At 44.4% G+C, this 12,265-nt stretch overlaps 1 pseudogene; it reads left to right on the top strand.

Annotated features, from left to right (window-relative positions):
- The first annotated feature begins 523 nt into the window (after positions 1-523).
- On the top strand, positions 524-11,836 carry LOC148776997 (proline-serine-threonine phosphatase-interacting protein 1 pseudogene; annotated as a pseudogene).
- The last annotated feature ends 429 nt before the right edge of the window (positions 11,837-12,265 follow it).

Below are 12,265 nucleotides of genomic sequence, written 5' to 3'. Positions count from 1 at the left end.
TTTCTGAAGGCTTCTTACTATCTGTCAGAAGAATCACAAGGAGACAGCAAGAGAGAATTATGGACACGTAAGATCTTTCCTAAAGGAAATCAGTCCTGAATATTCATTGGGAGCACTGATGCTGAAGCTGAAACTCCAATACCTTGGCCACCTGATGTGGAGAACTGACTCACTGGAAAAGACCCAATGCTGGAAAAGATTGAAGGCAGGAGAAGGGGACGACAGAGGATGAGATGGCTGGATGGCATCACCGACTCGATGGACATGAGTTTGAGTGAACTCCGGGGGTTGGTGATGGGCAGGGAGGCCTGGCGTGCTGCGATTCATGGGGTCACAAAGAGTCGGACACGACTGGGCGACTGAACTGAACTGAACTCTAGTAGAAAGAGAGGCCCAACCCTAAAGGTGCATTTAGGTTCTTAGTTACTAACTGTGCAGCCTTAAGAAAATCACTTAACCCTTCTGATTCTCCTTTCCCCTGTTGTGAAATAATGGACCCTACAAAACAGAAACAAAGGTGAAGATGGGTGCTTGCCTAAAGCGAAAAGGAAGAGGGATGGGGACAGGGGAGCTGAAAATTCAGAAGTCCAGGTAAATCCATTTCAACCAGTACAGAGAACGGTAGGCCTTGAGGACAGGGGAGAAAGTACAGGGTTCCCAGAAATCTCAGGCGCTCACTCGTACTGCAGGTAGAAACGCCCAGGCCCGAGGCGGAACGACTGTCCCAGCTTCGCACAGTGGTTGCCCATGGGAGGAGAGCTCCCTGAGTGCAGCCGGCCTGCTGCCTCCCAGTCTGTGTGCCCTCTACACTCGGCTCCTCTTTCTTTCCTCCAGAAACTTGGTATCAGAACTGATTTCAAGCAACATCCAACCCAAGTCACACCTGAAAACCTGGTCCTTCTACTAAGCAAGAAAATCACATCGAGGGAGTTTGTTGCCACAACACATTTTGACCTATAATGTGTAAGCTTTCTTTTTCTGGAGGATAATTCACCCTGGTGTGTTAGTTTCTGCCATACCACAAGGTGAATAGGCCATGAGTACGAGTGTGTCCCCTCCCTCTTCAGCGCCCCTCCTCACCCTCCCCGCCTCACCCCTCCAGGACATCACAGTGGACCAGGCTGAGTGTGTCCCCTCCCTCTTCAGCGCCCCTCCTCACCCTCCCCACCTCACCCCTCCAGGACATCACAGTGCACCAAGCTGAGTATGTTCCCTCCCTCTTCAGCGCCCCTCCTCACCCTCCCCACCTCACCCCTCCAGGACATCACAGTGCACCAGGCTGAGTGTGTCCCCTCCCTCTTCAGCGCCCCTCCTCACCCTCCCCGCCTCACCCCTCCAGGACATCACAGTGCACCAGGCTGAGTGTGTCCCCTCCCTCTTCAGCGCCCCTCCTCACCCTCCCCGCCTCACCCCTCCAGGACATCACAGTGCACCAGGCTGAGTGTGTCCCCTCCCTCTTCAGCGCCCCTCCTCACCCTCCCCGCCTCACCCCTCCAGGACATCACAGTGCACCAGGCTGAGTGTGTCCCCTCCCTCTTCAGCGCCCCTCCTCACCCTCCCCGCCTCACCCCTCCAGGACATCACAGTGCACCAGGCGGAGCTCCTCGTGCTGTGCAGCAGCTCGCCATTAGCCATCTGTTTTACGTGTGTGTGTGTGTGTGTTCCGTTACTCAGTCGTGTCTGACCAGACTTCACGGACTGTAGCCTGCCAGGCTCCACTGTCCATGGAATTTTCCAGGCAAGAATACAGGAGTGGCTTGCCATTCCCTTCTCCAGGGGATCTTCCTGACCCAGGGATTGAACCTGCATCTCTGTGTCTCCTGCACTGGCAGGTGGATTCTTTACCACTGTGAGTGTATATATGTCAGTCCTACTCTAAAAAGGACAGTTAGCGTATTACAGATACACACATTAGTGTATATGCACCCATGTTACTCCCTCCATTTATCTCACGGATGGAGATTCAAGAGGGAGGGGACATATGTACACCTATGGTTAATTCATGTTGATGTATACCAGAAATCAAACCAATATTGTAAACCAGTCATCAATCAATTAAAAATAATTTTTTTTTAAAGGGCTTCACCTGTGGCTCAGCTGGTAAAGAATCCGCCTCCAATGTGGGAGACCTAGGTTTGATTCCTGTGTTGGGAGGATCCCCTGGAAAAGGGGCTGGCCACCCACTCCAGTATTCTGGCCTGGACAATTCCATGGACTGTATAGTCCACGGGGTTGCAAAGAGTCAGACACAACTGAGCAACTTTCACATTAAAAAAAAAAAAATCAGTGATCCTCCCCACTAACAAAATAGAAAAGGGAGAGAGGGAACGGTAGGAGGCAGAGAAGGAAGGAGGAGAGCAGAGAGTTAATACCTAAGTAACTTCATCCAGCACCTTTAGAGAATGAGCCAGAGGGCAAGCGCTTGCAGGGTCCAGATAAGCGCTTAGAAAATGCAGACGCCGACTGCCCCCAGTAATTAGAGTCTCACTTCCTCTCAGGGGCAAGAGGAGAGACTACAGGGCCAGAGTCAAATACCAGAGTCTGAAGATTCCTAGGTAAATAGAAAACCCCACCTTGAAGGTAAAAAAGAGATAGGTGAGATTGTGCCTGGGATTAGCTTGAGGTTAATCTAAAGACAATCTTCCAGTAGCCCAGTGACATAACAGATGGAGACGGCATATACCCATTACAAATAAAACACTGCCAGTGAACAGTAGGTAAAACCTATGTGTGCAGCAAAGTTATTTGTCTTGGGCTTTTAGAATGATCCCTTAGTGTCTTCTATCCCTCCCAGGACTACTTCCTGCAGTGCTCGCTATTGTAAAATACATTCATTGAGTATTCACTGACATTTGCACAGAACTGGTACCCTAATTTCTCATGAGCCTACATAATTTTTTCTCATTCCTACATAATTCTTTCTTCATAATTTTATCCTCATTCTTCCTTTGAAAGATAGGGTTTTTCCTGAAATAATCCCACCTTAGTTAATAGAAGCCATTCTGTGCACAAACATTTAATCCTCAAAGTTACAGGAAGATCAGCAGTCTATCTAATATTAAAAAACACTTTCCCTCAGCCTAACAGTACATTTCTGTTGTCATGCAAAGCATTTTCACCAGGCTAGAGCTAATATATAAGAAAACAAATCCTAGATTTCCAGAATGAATTGCTTGCATTTTATCTGAAATCAGGATACATAGCAAATACAAGTGTTGATTTCTTTATAAAGTTAATATTCACCCCGAGCAGCAGAGGAAAGAAAGAGGTCTGGAAAGGCATTCACTGTGCATTCATATCTAGGAAGTATGTCCAAGTTTAGCAATGAGTTGTGCCCTAGAAAGAACATGCCAAATCATCATCTAAAAACGTTTCTTTTTGTTTTGTAGAGAACCAGGGATTGCACCTGAAAGTTGCAAATGCACTGCCTTCCCTTTACCATTGTCTCCAGTCCTGTAAGAGGACATGAAAAAGGAACCCCACCCAGACCAACAGTACAAAGTAGTTGAAAGTGATTGCTTCATACAGTTTCAAAGACAGAAGTAGAAGCGTTTCAATCCTCATTATACATGATGTACTCCTATCAGCTGCAACCTTTGACATTTTCTTCCTTAACCCAGCTAAAATAAGGTCTCTCCCCATCTCTCTGGCCCTAAAGGCCTGTCAGATACAGTCTCAAGTTGAGCTGCTGCCCAAGGAGTCCTTAGTTAATTGCCTGTAATTATGCTGCACCCTACTTTCAAATGCTAGAGCTGTTTCTCTTGTATCCTTGTAACACAATATGACAGAGTCTCGGACTGTGGCTGAGGCTCTGTGAGTGGCCCCCTCCTGTCTGAGGATTTTATAATCCCACAGCACTGAATCCTGATGATCTTTGAACACAATGCAAGATGCCAACTAAATTAGTAATAGCAGCTGCTGACAGTGCTCCCTGGGGGCCTGGGCAGCTCTGCCAAGGGGCTGCATTGCTCAGCCAGTGACACATCTCATCCAGACATTAAAGATAAATGATCAGGTCAGTTAACTGGCAACCATCATGTTCATCCTATCTGGAAGGAAAGCTTTCATTGTAACGCAAACATCAGAAACAAAAAAACAAAAGTCAGCTGGGGCCAGAGACTATTTTTTTGGAATTTCTTGCATAGTGTTGTAATGCTTTTAGAGTGTTCTCTTGTTTTAAGAGGTATAGTGCTTTCTCACAGGTTGGAAAGCCTCTTCAATTAATTCAAACCTTATAATGCTGGTGATAGAATCCTTAAGCACATCTTGATACTTACTGGTGCTCATCATACCAAGCAAAGCAATCTCTAGATGTTTTGAAGGATTTTTTTATTTCTATCTGTATTTTGGGCTGAGAAGCAAAGGGAAATCTATTTCTCTTCAAGCACTTTGATTTTTTTAACGTAAGCACAAAATGTATCATCCTAAGTCATTCTAGTAAGTGGATTGTAGAATCCTGAAGTCAGTTACACCATACTCATCACAGCAAGTCAACAGTGTGTGACTGAGACATTATTGCCCCTTTGGAAGTCAGGATTCCAACTCTACACTTGAGAAGACATTAATTTCTCCTGGCAACACCCTGTTAGCCTGCAATTAGAGGACACCACCAGAAGGTGGTGGTATTATTATTGTTGTTGTTAAGTTGCTAAGTTGTATCGATGCTTTTGTGACCCCATGGACTATAACCTGCCAGGCTCCTCTGTCCATGGGATTTCCCAGGCAAGAATACTGGAGTGTGTTGCTGTTTCCTTCTCCAGGGGATCTTTCCCACCCAGGGATCAAACTTGAATCTCTGATGTCGCCTGCACTGGCAGCCAGCACTCATGCATACATGCCATGGTAGGTGGGAGGTCCAAATTAGACTTTGTGTATAAAGTGTCTAGTTTTGTGGCTGTTGCACAATTAATGACCACTTTATTCTATTCTTTACCACTAGTGCCACCTGGAAACCACCGTGGCATGAGGAAGACGCCATTATGACTCCCATTTGAGAGATGAGGAGACTGAGGAATGAAAAACGGAGTCACCTATTTAGTGTCACACAGCTAGACGTGGGCGAGCTCTAAGCGCCTGCTGCAGTCTCTGCAAAGAGGAAAAGAAATAGTGTGTCTCCTTCCTTCCCCAAATGGAACCTTGCACACTCTCACAGAGGGCCAGCCAGGAACCTTGCCAGGCCTATAAAGGTATGTAAGATGATTCATGGGGTCGCAAAGAGTCGGACACGACTGAGCTACTGAACTGAACTGAACTGAAGACAAGGAAAGCTCACTTTTTGATCTTTCTTTTCTCCTGAAGGCTCTGTAGTTCTTTTCTCTCCTTTTCTTCACATCTTCACCATTTTCTCAGAAGATAAAGATAGTAACCACTAAGAAACACAATAGTCAGATAAGTACATTAAAAGATACTATGGCATTATTTTAATTAGTTTCCTTTGAGTTTATGGGCAGAATCTTGACCTGAGAATAATCTACATAATTAAAATACCCTAGCCTGTTCAGTTCAGTTCAGTTCAGTTCAGTCGCTCAGTCGTGTCCGACTCTCCGCGACCCCATGAATCACATATATTTTGCTTTTTTTTCCCTTTCGTTTGTATCAAAGACTGTAGATGATGATCTTTTTCAACAAAAGACAGACACTTAGAAGGAGCCAGCTGTGTGTCTGTCAGCAGCCCAATGGAAGTGCAGACGCCCTGTTAAAGACAGTCAGTGTGGTGAGCGGTGAAAAGAACATCCTGCCTCTTCGATGTGCGGCCACAGGCAGAAGCATTTCACAGGGAAAAGGCAGGAGCCAGGCTTGCCTTGGATAAGCAATAACATCCCACGAGCAGCAGGAGCTGCCTAGCCCTGGCAAAGGACGTACCATAAAGAGGCCTCCGACACAGCGTAGCTGCACACCACATGGAAGACTGCCTCTTTCAACAGACAAGCTTGTGTCACTGGCAACTGCCAAAGGGAAAAAGATATTTATCCTTCAGCTGAAACACGAGATTCACTCAGGAAAGATTCTGGGATCTTCTTTCCACACATGTGGAGAAGGAAGAGAAACACAGAGATGGTAGGAGGCTTGTTCCCAGCCACACAGCAGTCAGAGTCAGGGAAACAATAAAAACACAGCTGCCTAAGTGCCAGAATACTGGAATGTTTGGAAGATAATTATAGGTAGAGGTAGCCACCTATTTTATGAGTTTAAAATAGAAAATTTCTCATCTGAAACATTCTAAATTAACTATACTTCAATAAAAAACCTTAAAAATTAAAAAATGGCTTTACCAAAGGGAAAAAAAGTCCAAATTGTGACATGAACTCTGTCCCCAAACTTCCTAAACATTGTCCTGCTAAGTTCCTCTCCCTTCTACGACTCTGATGTACTCCAGGGGAAGGCTCCTGGTTTAGAGAGTTACCTTCATAATTCTTTGTTTTGCTACATCACTTCACCCTTTACAATGCAACTTTACTTACAAGTTCTTATCTGTGCTTCCTAACTCATCTGTAACAGTAAGACAGAGGGGAGGGTCACTCTTTTTAAATCTGCTACATGCTAGGTTATTGCAAGAGCTTATTTGTGTAAGCACTCCATGCATCTTCATTCATCCTCATGAGAGACCTGTGAGGTAGATATTACTAGAGGTGATTAAATCTAAGGCACTTGGGTTAAGAAATGTGCTAAAGTCTTAGAGTTAGAAGGGTGTGGCCCCAGAATTCAAACTCAGGAAGACTGATTCGCTATATTCTAACTCCTCTACATGATATCACTGCTGATGAGAGTAAACAGAAAACCAGGTACAACAGGATTTTATAGACCTAGCAATTATATCAATCCAAACTTCACAGAAAATGAAATTAAAAAAATAAAAAATGATCTTAAATTCTGGTAGTGATTCAAAATGAGGCTGATGAAGATCTCATCCTAGGTGCAGGAGTGTTCGCTCTGCCTGTCTCTTGCTGTTTCCATGTGCTTGCACAGTTAATGTTGTCACAGTCCATAGTTTATTTGCAGGAATATTTTTAAGTCATGTCTATTTTATGAGGGTTAATTTAAACATAAATCCATATAGCCACATGCACATACACCTCCATACGCTACAAAACATTGAAAGCAAGAAAATAAATGAGAACACCTGTGTCAACAACCCTCCCCCCATGTAGCGGGATGCCCCTTGTCCCTTGCAGTACCTCATGATTGTATGACATCTGGACGCCTCTCATGTGGATCTAGTAATCAATCCAGCATTAATTTGGATACTAAATGGAGGGAGGGGGAGGGAACTAACCTCTTTCTACTTTATTTAGTATATGAAGATACGCTAGATAGCATTAAAAAAGTAAAATCCTTTCCGACACAAAAAGAAAATACCAAAGAAATGCTGAATAAGATGTAACTGTCCCCCACTGAAATGCAGAACTTAGCCCGAAGGGAAAAAAAACAATCAGGAGAGATCAGGAGCAAAAGGGAAGAAGATGAGGGAAACTAGGTGATAAGTAGCTGCAACAGTCAACGTGTCTATCTTTGCCCATCTTGATAATAAAGAGCCTCACTTCTGACCGCCACACAGGAGCCAGGAAGAGAAAGTGGAAGTTGGAACTGAGAGCCTCATGTAAAGACCAGGTTGCATCAGGACTGTACAGTCAGTGGAAGAATGGAATACTGAAGTTGGCTTGCTGACGAAGATGATAAGAAAATTTGTCTGTCTTAGTCTGTACTCAGGAGGGGGAAAATCTCTCCAAGCACATGTGATCCCATGCTTGCCCTCACAAGGGTTTAAAATTTCAACTTGTACCACCAAAGTAATTTAGGGAAGAAAAATAGGCAGAACATTAACTTAACAAAGATTGGTAACTACGTGGAGTACCAGTTAGAAGCAAACTCAGATTAACTGTGGAGAGAAATGTCATCAGCTCAAGCTCAAAAGATTGTCAAAGACAAAGCACCACAGAACACGGATTCAAACTCCAAAGGTGCATCATTACTTAAACTATCATGAATGAGAATCAGCAGAAACAACTGTCAGCACAATTAGAGTCCTAGGAATTACCAGATACATAACACAAAATAGAGTATTTAAATAAACTAAAAATGGAATAAAACATTAACAAGGAAAAATAACTATCCCCAAATAAACTCACAGATTCAACACAATCCCAATGGACATTTTTGTTGACTTTGACAAGATGACTTTAAAACTCATATGAAAATGCAAAGGACTTACCAGAAGAAGAGCAACTTTGAGAAACAACAAATATGAAGGACTTTCACTACCTTACTTCTAAATTTATAAAACAACAGAGATCAAGAAAGTATAGTATTGGAGCCAAGATAGACAAATAGATCAATGGAACATAGTAGAGCTTCCAGAAATAGAACTACATGAGTGTGGTCAATTGGTTTTAGAAAAAGATGCAAAGGTAATTCAATGGGGAAAGAATAATCATTTCAACAAATGGTGCTTGAATGATTTCATAGGGAATGGCAAACCATTTCAGTATTCTTGCCTTGAGAACCCCATGAACAGTATGAAAAGCAAAATGATAGGATACTGAATGAGGAACTCCCCAGGTTGGTAGGTGCCCAGTATGCTACTGGAGATCAGTGGAGAAATAAATCCAGAAAGAATGAAGGGATGGAGCCAAAGCAAAAACAATACCCAGTTGTGGATGTCACTGGTGATAGAAGCAAGGTCTGATGCTATAAAGAGCAAGATTGCATAGGAATCTGGAATGTCAGGTCCATGAATCAAGGCAAATTGGAAGTGGTGAGAGAGGAGATGGCAAGAGTGAACATCGACATTCTAGGAATCAGTGAACTAAAATGGACTGGAATGGGTGAATTTAACTCAGATGACCATTATATCTACTACTGTGGGCAGGAATCCCTTAGAAGAAATGGAGTAGCCACCATGGTCAACAAAAGAATCCGAAATGCAGTACTTGGATGTAATCTCAAAAACAACAGAATGATCTCTGTTCGTTTCCAAGGCAAACCATTCAATATTACAGTAATCCAAGCCTATGCCCCAACCAGTAATGCTGAAGAAGCCGAAGTTGAACCGTTCTATGAAGACCTACAAGACCTTTTAGAACTAACACCCAAAAAAGATGTCCTTTTCATTATAGGGGACTGGAATGCAAAAGTAGGAAGTCAAGAAACACCTGGAGTAACAGGCAAATTTGGCCTTGGAGCACAGAATGAAGCAGGGCAAAGGCTAATAGAGTTCTGCCAAGAGAACACACTGGTCATAGCAAACACCCTCTTCCAACAACACAAGAGACGATTCTACACATGGACATCCCCAGATGGTCAATGTTGAAATCAGACTGATTATATTCTTTGAAGCCAAAGATGGAGAAGCTCTATACAGTCAGTGAAAACAAGACCATGAGCTGACTGTGGCTCAGATCATGAACTCCTTATTGCCAAATTCAGATTTAAATTGAAGAAAGTAGGGAAAACCACTAGACCATTCAGGTACGACCAAAATCAAATCCCTTATGATTATACAATGGAAGTGAGAAATAGATTTAAGGGACTAGATCTGATAGATAGAGTGCCTGATGAACTATGGATGGAGGTTCGTGATATTGTACAGGAGATGGGATCAAGACCGTCCCTATGGAAAAGAAATGCAAAAAACCAAAATGGCTGTCTGGGGAGGCCTTACAAATAGCTGTGAAAAGAAGAGAAGCAAAAAGCAAAGGAGAAAAGAAAAGATATAAGCATCTGAATGCAGAGTTCCAAAAAACAGCAAGGAGAGATCAGAAAGCCTTCCTCAGCGATCAATGCAAAGAAATAGAGGAAAAAAACAGAATAGGAAAGACTAGAGATCTCTTCAAGAAAATTAGAGATACCTCCGTTATTCTACTGTTTGTTCCCTCCAGAGTGTTCCTGATCTCATCTATTGCACTATTCATTGCATACTGACTCTTTTTTATTTCCTTGGGAGTATTACTCAGCCATTAAAAAGAATACATTTGAATCAGTTCTAATGAGGTGGATGAAATTGGAGCCTATTGTGCAGAGTGAAGTAAGCCAGAAAGAAAAACATCAATACACTATACTAACGCATATATATGGAATTTAGAAAGAGGGTAACCTTAACCCTGTATACGAGACAGCAAAAGAGATACAGGTGTATAAAACAGTCTTTGGGACTCTGTGGGAGAGGGTGAGGGTGGGATGATAAGGGAGAATGACATTGAAACATGTATATTATCACATGTGAAACGAATCACCAGTCCAGTTTCGACGTATGACACAGGATGCTCGGGGCTGGTGCACGGGGATGACCCAGACGGAGTATCTGGGGAGGAGGGAGGAGGGAGGGGGGTTCAAGAAGGGGAACACATGTACACCTGGGGTGGATTCATGTCAATGTATGGCAAAACCAACCAATATAATATTATAAAGTAATTAGCCTACATAAAAAAAAAGAAAATTAGAGTTACCAAGGGAATATTTCATGCAAGGATGGGCTTGATAAAGGACAGAAATAGTGTGGACCTAGCAGAAGCAGAAGATATTAAGAAGAGGTGGCAAGAATACACAGAAGAACTGTACAAAAAAGATCTTCACAACCAAGATAATCACGATGGTGTGGTCACTCACCTAGAGCCAGACATCCTGGAATGTGAAGTTAAGTGGGCCTTAGAAAGCATCACTACGAACAAAGCTACTGGAGGTAATGGAATTCCAGTTGAGCTATTTCAAATCCTGAAAGATGATGCCGTGAAAGTGCTGCACCCAATATGCCAGCAAATTTGGAAAACTCAGCAGTGGCCACAGGACTGGAAAAGGTCAGTTTTTATTCTAATTCCAAAAAAAGGCAACGCCAAAGAATGCTCAAACTACCGCACAATTGCACTCATCTCACACACTAGTAAAATAATGCTCAAAATTCTTCAAGCCAGGCTTAAGCAATATGTGAACCATGAACTTCCAGATGTTCAAGTTGGTTTTAGAAAAGGCAGAGGAACCAGAGATCAAATTGCCAGGCAGAACATCGAGCAGCTGGAGAGGGTGCGGAGTGAGTGGGAGCAGGAGCACCGGGCCACCTGTGAGGCCTTCCAGCTGCAGGAGTTTGACCGGCTGACCATCCTCCGCAACTCCCTGTGGGTGCACTGCAATCAGCTCTCCATGCAGTGTGTCAAGGACGATGAGCACTACGAAGAGGTGCGGGTGACACTGGAAGGCTGCAGCGTGGATGCCGACATTGACGGCTTCATCCAGGCCAAGAGCACGGGCACCGAGCCCCCAGCGCCGGTGCCTTACCAGAACTACTACAATCGCGAGGTGGCCCCGCTGTCCAGCAGCCCTGGTGTCCAGCCGTCCTGTGGTGTGATAAAGAGGTTTTCTGGGCTGCTGCATGGAAGTCCCAAGACCACACTGTCAGCGGCCTCTGCAGCCTCCACAGAGACCTTGACTCCTACCCCTGACCGGAATGAGGGTGTCTACGCTGCCATCGCTGTGCAGGAGGCGCCAGGGCCCCCCACCATGCCAGGCCAGGACTATAGGGCGCTCTATAACTACACAGCCCAGAACTCCGACGAGCTGAACATCTCTGCGGGGGACATCCTGGAGGTCATCCTGGAAGGGGAGGATGGCTGGTGGACAGTACAACGGAACGGGCAGCGTGGCTTTGTCCCTGGCTCCTACCTGGAGAAGATTTAAGGAAGAGACAGTAGCCCCTCCCTGGACCTGTCCTGCCTGTGGGGCCAGCCATGCCCCCACCACCCCCTGGCCTTGTGGGGGGCGTCAGACAGAGCCGGCCCTCAGAGAAGGTGCCAGCTGCTCCCCAGCAATCTTTATTCCCCCACAGGGAATAAAGGAGCGCTCTTTTTCCCTCCTGGCAAAAAAAAAAAAAAAAATCTGCTGGATCATGGAGAAAGCAAGAGAGTTCCAGAAAAACATCTATTTCTGCTTCATTGACTATGCCAAAGCCTTTGACTGTGTGGATCACAATAAACTGTGGAAAATTCTGAAAGAGATGGGAATACCAGACCACCTGACCTGCCTCTTGAGAAACCTGTATGCAGGTCAGGAAGCAACAGTTAGAACTGGTCATGGAACAACAGACTGGTTCCAAATAGGAAAAGGAGTGCGTCAAGGTTGTATATTGTCACCCTGCTTACTTAACTTCTATGCAGAGTACATCATGAGGAACGCTGGGCTGGAAGAAGCACAAGCTGGAATCAAGATTGCTGGGAGAAATATCAATAACCTCAGATATGCAGATGACACCACCCTTATGGCAGAAAGTTAAGAGGAACTC

This window comes from Moschus berezovskii, chromosome 9 (assembly GCF_049115385.1).
Source record: "Moschus berezovskii isolate FMDL1 chromosome 9, NW_MosBer_1.0, whole genome shotgun sequence".
NCBI lineage: Eukaryota > Metazoa > Chordata > Mammalia > Artiodactyla > Moschidae > Moschus > Moschus berezovskii.
The sequence above is the reverse complement of the archived record's forward strand: the minus strand, read 5'-3'. Positions and strand labels throughout refer to the sequence as shown.